General features: G+C 42.9%; 1 non-coding gene across 1 annotated transcript; it reads right to left on the bottom strand.

The window, feature by feature from the left end:
* Nucleotides 1-455: 455 nt before the first annotated feature.
* On the bottom strand, nt 456-527 carry Trnac-gca. Its single transcript has one exon. It is a non-coding gene; the product is annotated as a tRNA-Cys (tRNA).
* Nucleotides 528-21,781: the final 21,254 nt, after the last annotated feature.

Below are 21,781 nucleotides of genomic sequence, written 5' to 3'. Positions count from 1 at the left end.
TACCATAGCTGAAATTGCTCAAGTAAAAAGTTCATTTCGGACACTCATAAAAAAAGAAAAGAAAATGAAAAACTTGCAACAATATATTACAAACGCGAATTATTCAGTATACTTCCGATATCCCGTTGATACTCGTTAGCCATTTTTCTTTTTGCTTTTTTTTGCCTTCTTTATTGTTCTGTGTTAGGGGTTAGCGTGCCGTCAGAAGCCATTCTCGTCTCCCTTTGCCCTAGCCACTCATGTTTTTTTTTTTGTCTCAAATAATAAATATACAAATTCAGCAAAGTTTGATTGTGTTTGCTACTTTGTTATAAATAAAAAATTAAAAATGCATATAAAAAGACCGCTTCGTATCATTGTAGGTGGTGCAGCATCGGATATATCACTCGAAGAGGCGTTGGGGCGAGCAACTTTCACTGAGCTAAGCAAAACAAACACTCAAAGTTGTCAAAAAGAGGGGGCACCCGGATTTGAACCAGGGACCTCTCGATCTGCAGTCGAATGCTCTACCCCTGAGCTATACCCCCACGAGAGGAGGCCGTGGAAGCCGGTTTAGTTGTAGCTTAGTTTTTTTTTTCATCTCGTGATATAATTGTGTGTATCAAAATCAATATGCTCATTTAGACAAATCTCAATCCAGAATTTCTGTACCCTTGGCATGTTGGGCATCCACATGTTGGGTAGGTGGCCACATGCAAATACTACCTAGGCCTCTTTGGTGTGACAGCAACTATTTCTTAAAGCTGGCGTCGGCACGCGCATTCTTTTGTTCCCTCTTTTTTTGTTCGAGTATAGGGCAGGAGATCGAACTATAGGGGGCGCTTTATCGAGCTTGTTGTTAAAGCCCATTCATGTTTCAAAAGTAGTGCAAGATGCATCGATGCACGAGGCACGTGCAACGTGCAGCCCTTGGGAAGATCATGGCGGCACAGCGCAGCAGTGAACTAAATTTCAGACGCCATGCTCTTCCTAGAAGTGGCGCGCGGCACGTTACTCGAGCATTTCCACAAAAATGAATGGGGCCACTTTTCCCAGGATAAATAGGCTTTACTTGTTGTCACCGCAGCCCGGTGTTTACTAACAAAGCATAACAAAGATATTTAACCTCGTCATGCACGGTCTGGACACGGGCGCTTCGCTCTTACCAGCGCTTTGGTCGTACGAGGAGCGGTCTTCGAATCGCCATCTTTGATATCGTAGATAAAAAACAAGCAAGAATATTCGGTTTGTTGTCCCCACAGCTGAAGCGTGCCACTAGAGGCGTGACTGTTTGATCCACTCCCCAATATGCATAGGTCAGGTTTAATAAACTTCGGAAATGCAGTGGCATAAATTGAGAATGATGGGAAAACCTGACAAAGGGGTCGAAAAAAGTTAAAACACAAAAAGAAACAAAAAAATAAAAGGTGTTTACAACTCCCTGTAATGCCGAACTAGAGTGCAGCTCTTGAGGAGGAGGAGGGGAGGGTACGAAGAGGACGGCATGCCCCTCTTCCTCATCCGTACCCTCTCTCCTCCCTCCTTATCTACTCCTCCCGTGCTCCTGGCCTCCTCCCCCTCTTCTCCTCCTCCTCCTCCCTCTTACCCCTCCCCCTCCTCCCTCCCGCGTGGTGCATTATGGCAAACATCACATAATGCAACGCGCGCGTCACCGCGGTGAATTATTGGACGTTTCCCATAATGCACCGCGCGGTTACGCCGACGGCGACGGCGACGCTGACGCCGCTCAAACAGGAAACGGGCGCCAAGAGCAGCGCTCTAAAAAGGAGGACCGAGAGCGACGCTGTCTGTCCCCCTTGTTGGTTTGGACACAGCTGCAGTAGACCGACAAGCGGGCATGACGTCACGGAGCTGCGGCGGCGCTGCGATCGCGCCGGAGCTGGGTGGTCTGGGCAAAAGGGCGCACGTTTTGCATGGGCGTCATAGCATTTCAGTATGCTGCAAAGCTGTGTAGCTGTTAATTGCACCGAAAGATACAGAAAAAGTAACAGGGTAAGTTTCACAAGTTCCCGGCTGCCTCTGAAAGTCGCAGAAGGTGGATATTATCCGTGGATCGAAAATAATGGTCGCCTCGAGCGCACGACCGTTCGTGCGGCAAGCACTTTCTTGAAGGCAAGTGTGGCTTCCATTTTAATCTCCGTCCCGAGGCTTGCTCATGTGCAGGAAAAGCGCCGTCTGATCGAGACCACCGGGATTTTGTTCCCACGGTGTTCGAGCACAAAGCACCGGCCAAGCGCTCGTCAGTGGCTCGCTACGCCCGCGCAATAAGGCGGAAGAAGATCGGCGACAGAAAGTCAGTGTTGTAGGCGTTGCCAAAAAAGAGTAACGAGATACGTTACTCGTTACTTGCAAATAAAAGGAACGCGTTACCGACCTACGTACCTCAAAATAAAATGAACGCGTTACCGTTAAAAAGTAACGCACGTTATTTTTGCGTTACTTTTTTTTAATTATGACTTAACTCGTTTTACTATTTTGACGGTACAGGTATGCAGAAGAGCCATATTTCAAGAAACAATATGTTCATGCAAAAACTGAATATAATTACTTTATTTCTCTTTACAGTTTCACCTAAATGATCACGAGAAAAAATGCAAAGGAAAACGCAAAAAAATCAGAAATTCTCGTGGCTTTACGGCTAAAACGTAACTACGTTACCCGTTACTTGAAATAGTAACGTAAATACATTACATGTTACTGTTTTGAAAAAGTAACGAGTACGTTACTGCAAAAAGTAACGCGTTACCAGTAGCGCGGCTACTTGTAACGTGTTACCGCAAAGACTGCAGAACGAACAAAGAGTTACCGCTTGTCATGCCTTGTGGTCATGAGGGTAGGAAAAATATCTTACCTTGACTCAAAGACGCTGTGTGTGTTTAATCAATTATTAAATACACTTAAGCAGACCCAAAGTCTGCTGATCCCGCCGGCAGCGCGGAAACCGGCTCGAAATAATCGTAGGCCTCGAGAGACTTGTACTACGTCTGCACCGTGTCGGCCGTGAACTGGCTTGGCGAAAAAACTGAATAAACGACGACGTGAGCCGTCGACGTCGGTGGCAGCAACTTCGCGTCGGAACTGCACCAGGTCTTGTTTACGGCATCCGGATCGTCGAAGGCAACGCCGTCCACGCACAGTTTGTCTCGATACCGCTGCCGTTCAGGCTCGGGTAGCGAGCTAAAATAGACGGGCATAACATACGATATACGTTGGCAGAAAATATGAGGCATAAATAAAGCTATTAGCGTCTCTACAACGTCAACAACGAGCGCACGCCATAAAACGCAATGACGAAAACATAGAGAGCCTGGCCGCTTTTGCCCATATAGCTGCTGCGCATGCGCTGCCTTGCGGCCGTGTTGGTAAACAGAACCGCGCCGCGTGTCAGTCTATACAAATTATTGCTGCTTCACACGCAGTTCCAGGGCGTATTCCGGCTTTGTAATTAATAAAAAACTGCGACGTGTTGCACATTTTGGCTGCGGTCAGGCTTCCGATATCATTTGTCATCGCACTCCTAGCCGTCTTAAGCACATCTCGCAATATCATGTCCGTCATGGCAGATCGAAGGCGGTTCTGTTTGAGAGTCATCAGTGAGAAAGTCTGCTCACATGGTCCACCAGGTTTTCGTACTTGTTCTTGTCCATGTTTTTGTAGAACTCATGCATCTGAGATTCGCAATGCATAGTCTTCCGCGCTGGTGGACACTGGAGGTCAATGAGCTCCAGTTGCATCGATGGATCGGAGTCCTCCGATGTAACGATGCAGTCACTAACTATCCAAATAGGAAGGGAGAGGGTTGATAGCCTCCATGGTGAAAAAGGGAAGAGGATCCGTTGAGAGAGAGCAAGAAATTTCCGCGTTTCGTGTACAGACAGGTTGAGGCAGAACCACACCATGGGCAGGGACAACTGCACACGCTGTTTTATTCTTGTTAGAGGAATTAGTGGATAGGGAAATTTTGAACTGAGAAATCGCAGCTCATTCGCCGAATACTGAGAAAATTAGCTCAGAGGGTTTCACTGCTGCTTGCCAAGCGGAGCGTGCGCTCGGTGGATTGAATGGCATAGTAAGCAACTTTCTGCGCTGAGCCGGGCCGCGGGTCGCTAGAAAAGCGCGCGCCGGTTGCATGCTGCCCGCGGCCCATATGTTGTGCACCCCTGGTCCAAGGCATCGCCGACGCAAGTTCAACCTTCGAGATTCGTCCTCACAGTGGATTCTGCTGCCTATACATTTTGACATCTGCCATCCTTGAATTTGATGTGTATCTGCGAAGCAATAAAGCTACGTTAAACTTGAATTACAATATTTTGTTTCTCAGATCGCAGTACACTCGACAACCAGTAGGCCTGCGTGATTCACATTTGATTAGTGAGGTACAACTTTTAGTCCAACAAAAAAAAAAGCAAGAGTACTAAATATAGTGACTGGGGATCAAATATAATGGACAAATATTTAGTCCCGAAGATCTAAATGCTAGGAGCAATGGTTAACTACATACAAGGCCACAACATTTTGTCCCAGGGGTTTAAATGAAGGGGCGCGAAGTTTAGTCCGAGGGGTCCAATTTTGATGGACTAAAGGGAGTGGCGCCACAATTGCTCCCGTTCCCGTTAGTCCCCCAGGGATTAATGGTGGTGGCAGAGCATTTCCTCCCCGAAATAACTAAGTTCCGCTCCTTTTTAAAGGCTTTATGGGCGACACTTTGCGGAGATTTCTTCGTCGTGGGTTGTCGTTGCCACGCGTGCGAAGAATGGAAAGTCCTTTTCTCTCTCGCTTCTTGGCGCGAGGAGAGGGAAGTCGGGACTTCCGTCGTCCGTACCGCGGGAAGAGAGCGAAGAGAGCAGCCCTTAGCGTCCCGCCAAGAATGGCGTGAGAGAAACTTCGTATCGTGTTCCTGAAGGACTTGTCTTCAAACATTATTCGCGTTATGCGAAATCCCACTTTGGCAGTATCCAGCTGCTACGCGTAAATTTGGATAGTTTTAAAACTTCCGCCGGGCTTACCCACTCACTTCGCGGATCACTAGTGGCGGTCGTCAGTAGCATCCATGACGCCAATCACGACTGCTATGAGAATTAACCGCGTCGCACCTCCGTCCCCAGGTACTTGACGGCACCATTCCACTCGCATTACGCGACTGTGCTACAGATATCGCCTTTATTTCTTCGCACATTGTTAGCGAGAAATATTACCTTTTTTATTAGAGTATAAGTTGGGAAAAGCTTCAAAATGTAGCAGTAGACTAAGAGATAAAACCCATAACTTTATTTGGTCTACAAGCTCTCAATTGCTTTTAAGTTTGCACGCTATTATAAATAAATCAACGCAATGACTGTACTATGTTAAAGCTGAAAACATATGCTAACAAAGTATAGTCTTTTTCTTTTTTTTTTTTTTTTTTTTTTCGATGAAGGCTTTTGCTTTGACGCCTATGCCTTCTTTATCTCGGAGGCGACATCTGTGTGCGCGTGAAGCAACACTGGCGAGCGTTTACCCACCGGCGGGGCGCGTATTTGTCCCGGGCCTCAAAAAGAGCCAATCAAAGGCCCGGATTCGCCCCATGGTTTTACCCCGTGAGGAAGCAACTATAGACCTTTGCAAAAATCACCATCTGCGCGCTGGCATTTTTGTCTGCTGGGCAGTAGAACGCCATCTGAGCATGTGCTTTAGCTCAGTTGGGCTGTATATCAGACGCAGCGCGTGCGTTTGCAGCTCAGTGACTCAGCATCTTTCGCCCGGGTGATAAGCTATGCAAAGGTCTATACCAGATATGTACAAGTTACTCAAAAAAAGTAATTAGGTTAGTGAGTATTGGCCTAAAAAGTAATTTGAGTAGAGTAGAAATTACTCAAATGAAAAGTAATTTAGTAAATTACTAACTACCATAAAAAGTAGCGATTTACTTTTGAAGTTCCTTTTATATTTTTTATGGTAATAATTAAGTATGTAGGTTTTGACCAGCTAGCGACATTCTGCTAACCAAATATAAATCATCTTGTGCTTTCACAGATATGATATATGCTTTAATAGGTGGTTTTACTTCTGCGTGCCTAATTGTTTTGCACTTTTTATGTTTTTTGGTCAACGATGTGCTGCAGATGTATCATTTCTACCTTGATGTTTAGCACTACCTGAGCTTGATTTCGCAGATAATGTTTTCTCTTTACAGGGTTGTGTAAAGTACATCTAACAAGTACTTAATGTAAGGTACGAAGTAACTTTAGTAAAGTAACTGAGAGGTTATGTAATTCAAGTAAAGTAGTAAGTACACTTGGTGCGATGCACTTGAAGTAAAGTTCTGTAAATAAAATGTACTTTAAATGTAAAGTACAAGTACATTTAGCACAATCTTTCATGGTGCCCTTTTATCCTCTATGCAGGTTGTTTCTTATGTTTTGTTTTATTGCTCCAAGGGCAATCAAAGGTGCATCCGTTTTTTTTTTTTTTTGGAAATGGCGGCAAATATTGGATGAAGTCATGACGCCTCAGAGTAGTTGTTTTACTCTAGCTGACGAACTATTTCCCACTGTGAACTTCCAAGGCACTTATCTCTATCGGTCTTGCACCGCCATTACTACACTCAGCGGAATGATCAGATGACGAATCGAATGATAGCGCGTTTTCACATGATGATACGCCATTTTTGCTTCAAAATTGTGGAATGTGCTTCTAAGGGGGGAGTTGAACTGTCCTCGGAAAGTACCAGAAAAAAAATACTTAAGTAAAGTACAAGTACTATCGGGGAAAAATGAAATGCGAACAGAGGAGCGCGTGGCTCGCGGTACAGGCTGCGCCGCCTGGAGGTGAACCTAGGGACGAGGGTGCGTGGCCTACTTCGATGTGTTCACGCCCCTAGATTGGCGCACCCCCAGCTTCGGCAGTGCGCCTCTCAGTGCGCTGAAAGCTGTCACCGCTATCTTTGCCTGCTCGGCGAGTGCGGCGAGCTTCTTTGCACCGCACGCGCTGAGCCAGCAAAGATAGCAGTGACAGCTTTCAGCGCACTAAGAGGCGCACTGCTGAAGCTTGGGGAGCACAGTGGGAGGGGTATGAACGCGTCGGAGTAGGCCACGCACCCTCGCTCCTAGGCTCACTTCCAGGCGGCGCAGCCTGTACCGCGAGCCACGCGCTCCTCTGTTCGCATTTCATTTTTCCCCGATAGTACATGCTCAGAGAATGTACATCAAGTACAAGGTCTTTAAACCTACTTGAAGCAATACTTTAATGGCCATGTACTTATGGTATTTTCCAACGCTACTTGTTTATTTATTTATTTTGTAAACACGGCAGGGGAATTACTAAGATTTCTCGAACTATCTTCGAATCTTGGAGGACCTGCCTATTCTGAGTTTTGGGAGGAAAAGCAACGCAAAGAGGTTACCTTTACGTTGCCCTTTAGCGCGTGATTCTTCAAGTACAGCACAAACTACGGGAGCACCAGGTGAGCTTCAAAGCGGGTGCTGCATTTTGTTGCCCCCTCTGAGTGAGGATGCATGTGTATACTTCTTGTAGTGGACGAGAGCTCCTACGTTAGGGAGAAGCGGGGACAAGCCCTTTCTTCAAATACGTCGTCTCCTTCAGCTTCGGGACACAAAGAAACATTAGCCTTCGGCGTTAATCCCGTAGCTACTCGGCCGTACTAGCGACATGTCTGTCCGCTCTCCTCACCTAGCAGGGTTGTGGCAAGGGGGAGGAAGACTCGTGAAAATTTTAGGTGGTTTCGTACCCTCCAAACCATCCTCCCCCCCCCCCCCTTGCCTACGCCACATGATTGCCCCTCTTTGCAAATATCAGCTGATCTTCCAAGACCTCATATTTCTTTTTTGTGCAGGAATGTTTCTTGGTAACCGAACCTGCCACTAAAGTTTGAAAATAATTTGTCATTTCAGTAGAAGCTACTCGGAAAAAAAAATGATTAAAGTAAACTACTGATTACGGAAATAAAAATGTAATTCAAAGTTACTAAACTACTCAGAAAAGTAGTTACAAAAACTTGAGTAGAGTAGAGTAGTTGAACTACGTACAAGTCTGAGGCCAGATTCACGAAACGATCTTACGCCAAAAATGTGCGTAAGACAAAACTTAAGAACAAATCCGTATTCACGAAACGAAATTTTCGTAAGTTTTGCGCAGGTTACGACGAAATCCTACGACAGCTCCGAAGCTGTCTTACGCACTTCTTACGATCAAATCAGCATGGCCGACAGCGTCGCTCAGTTGGTCGCGACAACCAACGGATGTTTATTTTTCTACGTGCGCTTCTCACGCGTCCCGACTTCAAGCAGCAAGAAACAAGTAAAAAGTACTTGAAACAGACCACGACGAACGAACAAGAACGCTGGATCCACAGACACCCGGGAAAAACTCCAAGGGTCACGAGTACGGACTCCGACCGATCGGCAGATAGGCATAGCAGGCACTCCGACTCGGCGCAGCGATGATCTGACGGTCCTTGGCGAAGACCGTCTGCCCTCGACCGGCTGGCGTGCTGAATGGAATATGCCCGCGCGACCCTTGTGAACCCTTCCCGTACTATACGTAGTTTGATCGCTGACCTCAATTCTAGATTAAGAGTTCAATCTCTTCCTTTTGTCATCTCCTTGTTTTCCGAGGCAACGGTGACGAACGCTGTTGTCGAAAAGGGGCTCTCATCGATTCTATCTCTGTTTTGTGTGATATCAAGCTCAAATAAACGCCGTATGGATTACCTTCGGAACATGGTATGTACACTTTGTTATTAGTATTCCATTTTATTCTGACACGACTGCACCTCACTGTCGATCGCTGTAACAGTTCGTGGGTCGCAATGCCGGTCCAACCTTTCTTCGCCTGGTGTCACGTCAGCATCGAGTTGCAATTGTAAAGGATCTGTCCCGAAGCGCTTATCGATTCGCGGTCCAACAGCGCAAATCCAGCACTTCGATCAAACGCGCGCGTCCGCTCCGTAGTGTAAACAAGCATTTACGTGGCTCTTGCTTACACTGTCGTAGTTCAAACGTATCTTTTTTAACGTCGGCTCGCTCCTGCATCTCCGAGGCCGCAAAAAACGCCGCGGCAATTTGTTCCCATCTACGTCGCTTTGCAAACGACTGCGGGCCGTCTTTTACCAACGATGACAGTTGTGTTGACTTGGTAGCGGTCGAGTTCAAGGTACATGCATATAGCTTGTCGAGTTCGTAGCAGTCAATGGGGGTGGCTACGCATCCCGGCCTCGGCATTCGGGCGAGTTTAAATCGTGTTAGCGTCGACATCTCGCTGCACGGATACGAACCCCAGACAAGCGGTGGCAGAAAGGCCGCCTGTGTTATGAAAAATGCACGTGCCCCGAACGGCTCCGAACGGCTCCGAAGAAATGCCGAGCTCTCCGATTGGTTGTTCGTGCTGCCGAAGACGCCGTCGCCATAGCAACAGCACCGGTAAGTTTTAGTTTCTCCGTACGACAACGTCGCTTTCCTCCTCTCACTTAAGAACTCGTTCGTGAATACCGATTTCTCCTCTTCTTACGATGTTCTTAACTTACGAACTTCTTAGCTAAGTTGTCGTAAACTAAGAAGCTCTTCGTGAATCTGGCCTCTGGTCTATACGCGCACCGGCGTCCCGCCATAAACGGCGCGACGAAGGGAGAGTCTTCCTGGCGTTTGCTTCTAGCAGTTTTCAAACATTACTGGTGTTATACAAAATCCCAATTTGGGAATAGCAAGTTGCACCGTGTAATGTTATTGGGTTTTAGAAACTTCTACCTCTTTCGATTTTACTATTGGGCTGGAGATCGAACTATAGGGGGCGCTTTGTCGAGCTTGTTGACCCCGCAGCCCGATGTTTACTAACACAGCCTAACAAAGAAATTGAACCTCGTCATGCACGGTCTGACACGAGCGCTTCGCTCTTACCAGCGCTTTCTTTGGTCGTACGAGGAGCGGTCTTCGAATAGTCGTCTTCAATACCACTGATCAAAAACAAACAAGACGATTCGGTTTGTTGTCCCCACAGCTGAAGCGTGCCGCTCGAGGCGTGACTGTTCGATCTCCTCCCCGATACAATCTCTACTTCTCGAACCCAACTCGAAACGTAATGCTGCTCTGCTGGAAATCGTCGCCTTGCAGCCGCCTTTCTCGAAGAGCTTCGCCTCGTTTCTCTGCTTGCGTTCCCCTCTCTACTCGTCTCTTAACTTCAAAATTGCTCCTCCCTTTACCTCTCAACGGCACGGGGAAAACCTACGGCTTCCCGTGCGTCGCCGCAGCCGCGCACTCTTCCTAATGGCGCCGGCGGTTTGAAGCTTCCGTTCTCCAAGTTAGCGCTCATCCCTCCCAGTTCACAGCAGCGATCAAAGTTAAAGGGACCATGAAATGATTTTAAAATCGAGTTTCATCCACCGCACGTCGTAAAAGGTGTGAAAAGAAACACAAAAACACAAAAATAGGGACCCCAAAAAAATTATTTGCTGTAGAACTTTTAGAAGAAAACTGGACTCTTTTGCGCCTTCCTTCCTTCGCCTGTTCACTACGATGCATACGCAGAATCGGTGCACGTCAGCCGAATCCACATCGCCTATTGGGTAAGAGCCTACCTCACCAGCACCGCGATCGTAAACAATAAATAGCCGGCGAATGTTTCCTAAAAGTTTTGTTAAATAATATTCAGATCCACATTTTGTAGCATAATTAGAGATGTGTGGCGAAAATTGCCAAATTTGATAATGCTGAGAGCCAAGCGCCATCTATCGTGTGGTAAACGAAGCAACTACTGCGCGTGCGCAGTAGGGCAGGGCCGCCAGTTACTTGGGTGACGGCGACCGACGAACATTTATTTTCTTTGTTTTCCTTCCTCTCAAAACTCTGACTGACTGAACGTTTATTTTTCTACGTGTTCTTCCCGCGCGTGCCGACTTCAAGCAGCAAGAAAACAGTACTTAAAACAGACCACGACGAACAAGAACGCTGGATTCACCGACTCCGACGAAGCGTATAGGCCTAGCAGGCATTCCGACTCGGCGCTGCGTTGCTTCGTCGCAAGACCGTCTGCCTACGACCGGCTGGCGTGCTAAATGGAATATGCCCGCGCGACCCTTGTGGACCCTTCCCGTATTATAGTTTGATCACTGACCTCAATTCTAGATTAAGAGGTGAGGAGGTCAACCTCTTCCCCTTGTTTTCCGAGGCAGTGTTGACGAACACTCGTCGAAAAGGGACTCTCGTCGATTCTATCTTCTTGTTTTGTGTGATATAGAGCTGAAATAAACGCCGTATGGATTGCCTTCGTAAAACGGTATGTACACTTTGTTATTGGTATGCCATTTTTATTCTGACAGACTGCACGTCACTGTCGACCCCGGTCCAACCTTTCTTTGCCGAGTGTCGCGTCAGTATCGAGTTGCAATCGTAAAAGAACGGTCCCGAAGCGCTTACCAACAGCGCGAATACAAGACTTCCATCAAGCGCGCGCGTCCGCTCCGAGTGTAAACAGGTATTTACGTGGCTCTTGCTGACACTCGTAGTTCAAACGTATCTTTTTTAACGTCGGCTCGCTCCTGCATCTCCGAGGCCGCGAAAAACGCCATCTACGTCGCTTTGCAAACGACTGACACGGGCCGGCCCTTCTGCCAACAATGACGGGGTGGTGACAAGACTCGCTGCACTTCCCAACAGGCATACCGGCGTATGGGACTAGTCCCATGCTGTCGCTGTAGCGCAACATATCTCATTGAATTTCGCTCAGCTGCGATGCGGCGATGAGAGGCGCCGATTCAGGAAATACGTCGGTGACATCAGCGCAGTAAAACCTACCGGCGCACCCCAACTCGTTGCCGCTAACACTCCCATTCTCCTACTGCCGAGAGAACTTCCGGTTCCGGAAACGGTCTACGTCACGGCTTCTTTTGCGGTCAGTTGGAGAGAATGAAAAAGTCGATATTTCAATAATTTTTTGTGTAAAAGTTAATAAACCGAGACGAAAACGGATGCCTGTTCGGCATTCAGTGAACATTGACGGTTTAATGTAAAAGTTATCTGGAAAAAGTAAAAAGGTCATTTCATGGTCCCTTTAACTGGCACGCGCGTGCAGTTCGTCTCCTTATCCACTGACTTCACGGATCACTGAGCAGTCGTGGCGGTCGTCAGTGGCATCCACGACGCCAATCACGACGGCAATGATAATTTTATGTTCCCCTAGCCCAGAAACGTGATTCCAACAAACTTGACGACGGAAAGCAACTATACTTGGAATACCATGCATATTGCCCCTTTGTTTTTTTCAATTTTTGCACGACAACAGAGACGTACAACTGAGGTATAGACCTTAGCATCGCTTATCACCCGGGCGAAAAATGCTGAATTACTGAGCTGTGGACGCATGCGCAGCGTCTGATATGCACAACGTAGCTACAGCGCATGCTCAGAAGGCGTTGCTCCACAGCCCAGCAGACAAGGATGGCAGCGCGCAGAAGGCGATTTTCGTAACGGTCTAAAGTATGCCCTGCTGCATTTATCGTATAGGCCGAGTAACATCCTAATCTAAAGATCGGCACCTGCTAGGGGTCTCCCACCGAGAAGAGGCAACAAGGATGTCAAAATGCTGCGTCCTTTGACCGGAACAGCTTCCTGTGACAGACTTTGGAGGTTTACGGTCCTGTAGCTCTTCTCACAATATAAACAAGAAGAGCTGGCTTTCAGAGCAGCAAGGCGAGCATTGACCAAGGTATGACTACTCTATAATATCGGGCAAGCGTCCATATAAATTATGGAGATAATCACTCAAAAATAAGAATGGACGCTTGCACGGCTGCGAGCAGAAAAGCAGAAGGAGTATACGGTAGGGTAGGCCCCTGTTTGATCTGATGCAATTGTAAAGGAGCAGTATACGCTCCATGCGGGAACCTTAGAGGGCACTTTAAATACGCGCGTAGCGCCGCTAATGGAGGAGCTGGCGTTCTACACTGTGACGCGTCCAGCAGCCTGCGGCGCCTTTTCGCGTGCGAAGTTGTGGCGGCGGAAGCGGTTACGGACGGAACTTTGGCTTTTTGAGCTGATACGTTGAGGGTGACATTGCATACGGCATACGGAAGAGTTAAGAAGGTCGTTTAGCTGTTTCTCCGCTTCTTATATATATATATATATATATATATATATATATATATATATATATATATATATATATATATATATATATATATATTTATATCGAAAAATAAATTTTACACTGCCTAACTCAGCATGTTGGCTTCTGTCGAGAAAACTTCCTGGTTTCTAGACGATGCAATAAGTGCATTGTTTTTTTTTTGTTTTTTTACAACATCGACGACGCATTTATATCCGAAAATAGTCTACCCCAAATTCATTGAGTTCAGGGTGGAGCAAAATTCAAGATGATTTAAATCGTGATTTCAGCCACGCCAATATCACTATGATCATTTTCCACGAAAACACCTTTTTCACAAAAATAATTTTCCCCAAAACTAATGCCATAAATAGGTATTTATTATCATTTGTAATTTGATTCCGTCCATGGAAATTTATTTTTCTTTTAATAAAAAAACAAGAAACAGCATGAGGCAAATAAAAATATATAGCACACTGAACACCAGCAAAAAGCGGTGTTCTGCGCTAATCGGAGAGGTGAGCTTGACGCTATTTTTCACTTCTTCCGTTGATTACGAGCCATTTCATGCAAGCCCATCATAATGCACATGAAACAAACAAAAACATGTATGCGTGCGCGCAAACGCACAAGACAGACAAAGTGTGTGAGTGAGCGAGACAGGCACATACAGATCTAATTCTACATGTCAGGTTGATCATACATCGGTCAGTATATATACATTTTGTCTTACACAAGCTTGCCCATTTTTTATGAAATTATACCACCACCTTGCGCACTTTAAAATTAAAGAAAAAATACACTTTCGTTAAACAACTCGCGAGCTGTGATCGAGTTCAAAGGCCATAATTTTACGTCATTGAATATATGTAAATATATAGGTATATTGGGTGGTTTCATCTCAACTCAGGCACGAATTTAGGGTCGAATTATTAATTTTGACGAAAAAAATATACGTTTTGGGGAAACCCTTTTGTGACAGGGAGTGCAAACCGCAAGTTCGGGTGACCTTCTGTTCTCGAGTTATAGACATTTTAAGCATCCGAGGCGCAAACTGTCCTTGCCCTCGCCGGTCGGAGGTGTCATGTTTCACTCCTTTCAACTTTTTGCCTTTTTTTGGTAGCGCAATGTAACTTTTTTTTGAACACACCCAGAATAGCGATTATTTATGGTCACTAATTGTATTGTCATTATTTATCATCACTTTTGTTTTAAATATTTTCAAATTGTGTCTTTTTAACAATATTTGCAAAAGCTTGTCCAGCTTTTCCATGTGACCTATTTGAGATATTGAAACATATTTAGTATTTTCAGAAAGCTGAGAGTATACTCTCTCTATTGATTACAAGTCTAGTGTTTTGTGTAAAAAAGAAAGGGCAGCGTATTTTCGTAAAGCAAGGACTATTTAAAACATTTTGCGAATTGGAGGTCGATTTTCTAAAAAGGCTACCTTTTATTTGGCTAATTGTTTTTCTCTAGCTACCTATCGCAGTACTTTGTAAAGTAAAATAAACAGAAAATGTAATTCTTTGTTCGTATGGCGGCTATAAACGCTCACATTTTGGTTTTCATTCACTTGTCATCAAGTAATACAAGTTACTCACAAAAATAAACTAACTCCTAAATAACTCTTCTGAACTTTTAGTAGCTACCTGTAAATTTCTTTATTGAAAGAAGATGCAAACGGCGAGTTATGCTAATAAAGCGTCCAGGTCTTAATATTTTTAATGTTTGTTTTTTAATTGTCAAACCGCCTCTCTGCAACAATATTTGACGAAGTTCAGAAAGCTGTCCTGTGTGACCTAATCAGTATATGTTTATGCTCTTTACATCACCTTAAAGCTCCAATTAAGCTCTTTCTTTTGAGTATAATTTGTATATTTTGCGCTAAATATATAACGCGGAACATTTGCCTGAAAAACGAATATTTAGAAAGACTTGCAAGTTTGAAGTTGATTTTCTCAAAAATCCTACCATTTATTTATTTCATTTTTTTTTTATTCACAGTTAGGTAATATAGTAGGCTGTCAGGAACTACCAACAGAAATTGTAATATGTCGTTTCTATGGCCGGTATTAGGACTCGAATTTCGTGTATGAGCGTTTTGAAAGGGACTTCGCATAGACGCTCTAAAGTGCAGAATTTTGACCTATGTAACATTTTCTATTTATCGTTAGCAGTTATCTAAATATCCAACCAAACATTAATTAAATTCAGAGTAGTGCACTTAAATTAGAAGTCCGTATCCCCAAGTGCAGGCACAGCGCTTACTTCCTTCTAATTCAGGGGAATGCAGCTCGTTAGAGAATTCCTCTGGGGCCTTTGCTTTCGACTTTGAGTTTGAAATTACGAACTTGATATGTAATTCTCATATTTCCTTATGTCAAACAGATATTTAGTGCATATACATATGCACGATTTAGTATCTGAGGCTTAGGAAGTACGGTTTATTTTGTGCACATACGGACTCTTTCGTAAAATAACGAGAATTTCGTAGCGTGTAAGGCTTCAAATGTGTTAGTCATGTGTTTAGGTTTCATTTCTATTTTCAGTGAATCACGCCGGGTTACTTAGACTTTTCCTTCTTGACTTGGTTGCAATAGGAAGTGTAGTTTACTCTAATATTTTACAATATCATACTTTGATATTTCTAACGTAGTATAGATTGTGTAGCGCATTGGGTTTAGGCTTGAGGCCTCTCCAATCATGCCCCCCCCCCCCCCCCCCCCCAACCTGCAGAAATTGTCTGAAAACCCGCTTTCGGCAGTTGCGATTTTATAGTGTTTAGACGTTTTGAATTGAAAACTTGTTATTATACGCCCTAGGACATTAATGTATTTTATATGAGTACTTATTCAACGTCCCTTAGATTATTAGAATAAAGAATAAAATATACAGCTATTATCCTTAAACCCACCATCAGCATTTTTTTAGCAAATTTAGAGGGTGAAAACTCAAAACCAGTGCATATACCTCTAACGGAATGTATGCTCGCTAAAAAAAAGTGAAAAGCGCGACGCAACAAATATAAAAACAAATTTTTTTTTTCGTTTTTTTTTACAGCGTGCTGAAATTGAACAAAAAGTGAAAACATTTTGTTTCATAATTTATTTCTCAATACTCGTACCTGATTACGACTTAAACTTTACATAATGTGGAAGGCAATTAAAGGTTCTACAAGTGGTATTATTTTAAAAACAAAATTAAACATAGTCGACTAAAAAAAATGCGCAGTTTAGGTCGCAGGTGTTCGCGGAGGCATGTTTGCGGATTTTTACAAAAATTGGATCAACGGATAATAAATAGTATTTGTAATGTCGTTTTACCGACTTGAATATATATATCACAATAAAAAAAATATAGATGCTCTCTTTTGAATACTTTGAGATTGAGAGTGGTTCAAAAACGCCACACACGAAAATTGTCAAAACCCGCCATCGGCATTTGCTTTTTTTTTAGCATTTTGCATAGCATCCGTAATTTAGGTCACAGGTGTTCGCGGAGGCATGTTTGATGATTTTTACGAATATTAGAGTACGAATAATAAATAGTAGTTTTAATGACGTCTTACCTACTTGCATATATATCACACTAAAAAATATAGACGCTCGTTTTCGAATACATTGAGATTGAGAGTGATTCAAAAACGCCACAGACGACAATCGTCAAAACCTCGTCGTTCTGTTCCGCTTCTTTTTTTTCTTTTTTTTTTAGTAACTAAAGATGTCAGGACACTAAAATAAAAAGGATTGTTCTGCTTTGAACATGCGTTACAAAACATAAAAATTGGAAGCAAAATAAAAAATACGACTGCCCTCGTTGCCTGCATCCAAATGAAACCGCCCATATATATATATATATATATATATATATATATATATATATATATATATATATATATATATATATATATATATATATATATATATATATGGGGTGGTTTCATTTGAAATCGAACACGCTTGTCGGGGTGGGTCTTTCAATTTTTTTTAAATATATGTAATTGCCCCAGTTCTGGAAAGAATAAAACCTCTTTTCACCATTTTTTTAAAAAATATTTCGCTTCACATAAATTATTGAGTGGAGCAGGGTGAAAATCTGTTTTTTACTCCGTGATTTTTCTACCCAGTTCTGTACGCTGGTATGAATACGGGAAGCATACAAAACTCACAGTATTTTTTTTTTGCTCTTGTATGTTATTTGGACTATTTTTTAGTTTAAAGGAAAATACTTTTGTAGTTTTGTTTATTGAGGTAAAAGTTGCCAAACATCGTGTCTTTGACAATCCGGTGACATCTTCAGAGCCTTGTAACTCATGAGTTATTATATTTGTCACTTATTAAATACTATGCGGATGTAGCCCTTATACATGGGCTATTGACGGGCATAAGTTTTGTTTATTTTATTTACACTGAATTTTTTATATAAAATTTGAAATATCGTCGAAAATGAAATTAACCGATAACTTGAACTCACTTCATCAAAAAAGGCCATTTTTTATTTCGTTCAATGTTTTTTTAATATTGCTGCCGATCATATGAACTTTCAATTGGCTTGATGCGATTTCCCCCTTTTTTGTTGTATCTTCTCTAGAAGTGGTCGAAATCGCTCCCACGTGACAATGCGGTGCCAACTTCAGAGCCTTGTAACTCATGAGTTATTATATTTGTAGCTTACCAAATACCATTCGGGTGTAGCCCTATACATGGAATATCGACGGGCATAAGTTTAGTTTATTTTATTTTCACTGAATTTTTTACATAAAATTTGAAATATCGTCGAAAATGAAATTAATTGATATTTTGAACCCACTTTATCCAAAAAGGCCATTTATTATTTCGTTCAATTTTTTTTGCTATTGCTGCCGATCATATAAACTTTCAATTGGCTTGATGCGATTTCCCCCTTTTTTGTTGTATCTTCTCAAGAAGTGATCGAAATCGCTCCCACGTTCTCTGAACGGCCAAACGCAGTCCGCAGGTCGGCTTCGCTGCAAAGACTATACTGCTTATTTGTGTGTTCAAATGCAGCGGGTAAATTCATTTCGATTGAGAAAACTCGTGCTTGGATACATTGTATTTTATTAATTTTTAATGATGGTAACTGACATTCCTTAGTCTGATATTTAGCGGTGCGGCGGATGTTCCATTATCCGATGTTTAAAGCCAGGGCACAAAGGGCGGAGAAAACGGAACGAGCTCTTCATGTAGCCAGACCGGGGTGATATACCTGTACAATCGTTGCATTAAGCTTGGTGCGACAAAGTGGAGAAACTAAAAGTCTACAGGGACATTAAGCGACTGCTATCGCTGCCTTGTGTGCATGTGGGAATCCTTGCTTCTTGGCATCAAAGATATCGATCAGTCTTGAACAAAACCCAACACTTTTATTTTTAACTGCACACACTCGTTCAAAAAGAAGGGCCACCGTCTCAGATGCTCGCTTTGGCTCCAGTTTTCGTTCTTTCCGTCTCGACTTACCACGCTGTTGAACTTCTCGGGCGCATCCGACCGCTGCGGTACAAAGTTCAGCTCGCCCCCGCGCTCGATCGTCTCCACAGGCGGTTGTCAAAAAGTTCCAATATTGCGTCACTATGCGGTTGTCAAAAAGTTCCAATATTGCGTTGCTCATGAACTGGACTATTTAAAGCACAACAACATATTGTTTTACAAGTGGATCCTAAATATATTAGCTCCGTTTTCCTCACTTTTTTTCTGCAAACTGCTTTTCCTTCTTAAAGGGGGGCATGTGATATTACATATTTTTGATATACACGCTGACAATAAAGAACAGGTGATTACATGGTTATTTGATCGCACGCGACAAGACACATCATGGATTGGCGCCCGTGCCGGATGCTCCCTGGGTGTAACGAAGATGGGCCTATAGCGCGAAGGGCCAGGCGTGCTGTACGTGCCTTACAAGCTGTGCATAGCACAAACAGATATATGACCCCGATCTGGCTACATGAAGAGCTGGTTCCGTTTTCTCCGCTCTTTGTGCCCCGGCTTTAGACATCGGATAATGAAACATCCGCTGCACCGCTAAATATCAGACTAAGGAATGTCAGTTGCCATCATTAAAAATTAATAAAATGCAATGTAGCCAAGCACGAGTGTTCTCAGTCAAAATGAGTTTAACCGCTGCATTTGAACACACAAATAAGCAGTATAGGCTTTGCAGAGAAGGCGACCTGCGGAAACTGCGTTTGGCTGTTCTGAGAACGTGGGAGTGATTTTGATCACTTCTACAGAAGTTACAACTAAAAAGGGGGAAATCGCATCAAGCAAATTGAAATTTCATATGATCGGCAGCAATAATAAAAAAAAAGTGAACGAAATAATAAATGACCTTTCTCGATAAAGTGGGTTCAAAATATCGGTTAATTTCATTTTCGACGATATTTCATATTTCATATAAAACATTCAGTGAAAATAAAATAAACTAAACTCATGCCCGTCAATATTCCATGTGTAGGGCTACAACCGCATGGTATTTGGTAAGCGAAAAATGTAATAACTCATGAGTTACAAGGCTCTGAATTTGTCACCGAATTGTCTCGTAGGAGCGATTTCGATCAGTTCTAGAGAAGACAACAGAAAAGGGGGAAATCACATCAAGCCAACTAAAAGTTCATATGATCGGCAGCAATGATAAAAAAACTGAACGAAATAAAAAAATGGCCTTTTTTATAAAGTTCAAAATATCGGTTAATTTCATTTTCGACGATTTTTCAAATTTTATATAAGAAATTCAGTGAAAATAAAATAAACAGAACTTATGCTCGTCGATAGCCCATGTATAGGGCTACACCCGCATAATATTTAATACGTGACAAATATAATAATGAGTTACAAGGCTCTGAAGATGTTACCGGGTTGTCAAAGAGTCGACGTTTGGCATTTTTTACATCAATAAACAAAACTAGAAAAGTATTTTCCTTTGAACTAAAAAATAGTCCAAATAACATACAAGAGCGCAAAAAATTACTGTGAGTTCTGTATGCTTCCCGTATTCATACCAGCGTACAGAACTGGGTAGAAAAATCACGGAGTAAAAAACAGATTTTCACCCTGCTCCACTCAATAATTTTTTGTGAAGCGAAATATTTTTTTTTTAAATTTGGAAAGCGGTTTTGTTCTTTCCAGAAATGGGGCAATTACATATATTTTTTTCAAAAAAATCAAAAGACCCACCCCGACAAGCGTGTTCGATTTCAAATGAAACCACCCATATATATATATATATCGGTGATTTCATCTCAAATCGGCCAGGCTAAAAGTGTCTAATTTTTAATTTTCACGAAAAAAATTTCTGTTTTGGGGGTGTTTCTCAAATGAAGGAGGGCGCAAACCGCATGTTCTCCCGATTTTTTGTTCTCGAGTTACGAGCCGTAGAAGCCGCAGTGGCAGAAACTAGTGTTTTTGCCTGCCGTCGCAGGTCGCGTGTTTGACACCCTCTGCTGACGCTATTGTTTTGTCTACACCCTTTTAAATTTTCCCCCTAATATAATAGGTACTATAAAGATACCTTGATGTATTCAAATAGTTTTAGAAATTTGATTGTTTTCTAAAACACATGTCAAACTCGTCACTCCGGTCGCTTTTCGGTCAAATTTGACAGGTGATTACTTTGTCTGTACCTAAGGTAAATTTTCTTTCTTTGGCTCAACAGAAAGCCCAAAGCAAGCCCATTATATATATAATAATATCATTATAATCTGTCGACTAGCCCCTCCGCTACCTTCACGTAAACGTTGTAAGAAATAACAAACGTTGAAAGTTTGAGGTCGATTTTCTCAAAAATCCCATTTTTGTAAATTTTTATTTTTTAAATTCTTTTAGACATATTAGTCGACTACAAGAAAAAACAGTTTAGAAATGTAATATTTTGGTTGTATGTCCTCTGTTTGAGCCGCAATCGCGTGACATGTGTGAACATTTGTTATTTTTCACAACGTTTACGTGAAGGTAGCGGAGCGGCTACTCGGCAGATAATAATGATATTATTATATCTATAATGGGCTTGCTTTGGGCTTTCTGTAGAGCCAAATAAAGAAAATTTACCTTAAGTACAGACAAAGTAATGACCTGTCAAATTTGACCAAAAAGCGACCGGAGGGACGAGTTTGACATGTGTTTTAGAAAACAATCAAATTCCTAAAACCTTTTTAATACACCAAGGTTTCTTTATAATACCTATTAAATGAGGGGGAAAATTTAAAAGGGTTCAGAGAAAACAATAGCACCAGCAGAGGGTGTCAAACACGCGACCTGCGACGGCAGGCAAAAACACTAGTTTCTGCCACTGCGGCTTCTACGCTTCGTAACTCGAGAACAAAAAATTTGGGGAACTTGCGGTTTGCGCTCTCATTCATTTGAGAAATGTCCCTAAAACTTATATTTTTTTCGTGAAAATTAAAAGCTGGACCCTTTCAGCCTGCCCGATATGGGAAATTTCATCTCAAATCGCGCAGAATAAAAAAGTATGAATTTTAATTTTCATGAAAAAAATATATGTTTTGGGGGAATTTATCAAATAAATGAGGGCGCAAACCGCATGTTCTCCAGATTTCTTGTTCTTCAGTTACGAAGCGTAGAAGCCGCAGTGGCAGAAACTAGAGTTTTTGCCTGCCGTCGGAGGTCGCGTGTTTGACGCCCTCTGCTGGCGCCATTGTTTTCCCTACACC

This window comes from Ixodes scapularis, unplaced genomic scaffold, assembly GCF_016920785.2.
Source record: "Ixodes scapularis isolate PalLabHiFi unplaced genomic scaffold, ASM1692078v2 PGA_scaffold9__187_contigs__length_104089568, whole genome shotgun sequence".
Taxonomy (NCBI): Eukaryota; Metazoa; Arthropoda; class Arachnida; order Ixodida; family Ixodidae; genus Ixodes; species Ixodes scapularis.
Note: the sequence above shows the minus strand (reverse complement) of the source record. Positions and strands in the feature narration are given on the sequence as shown.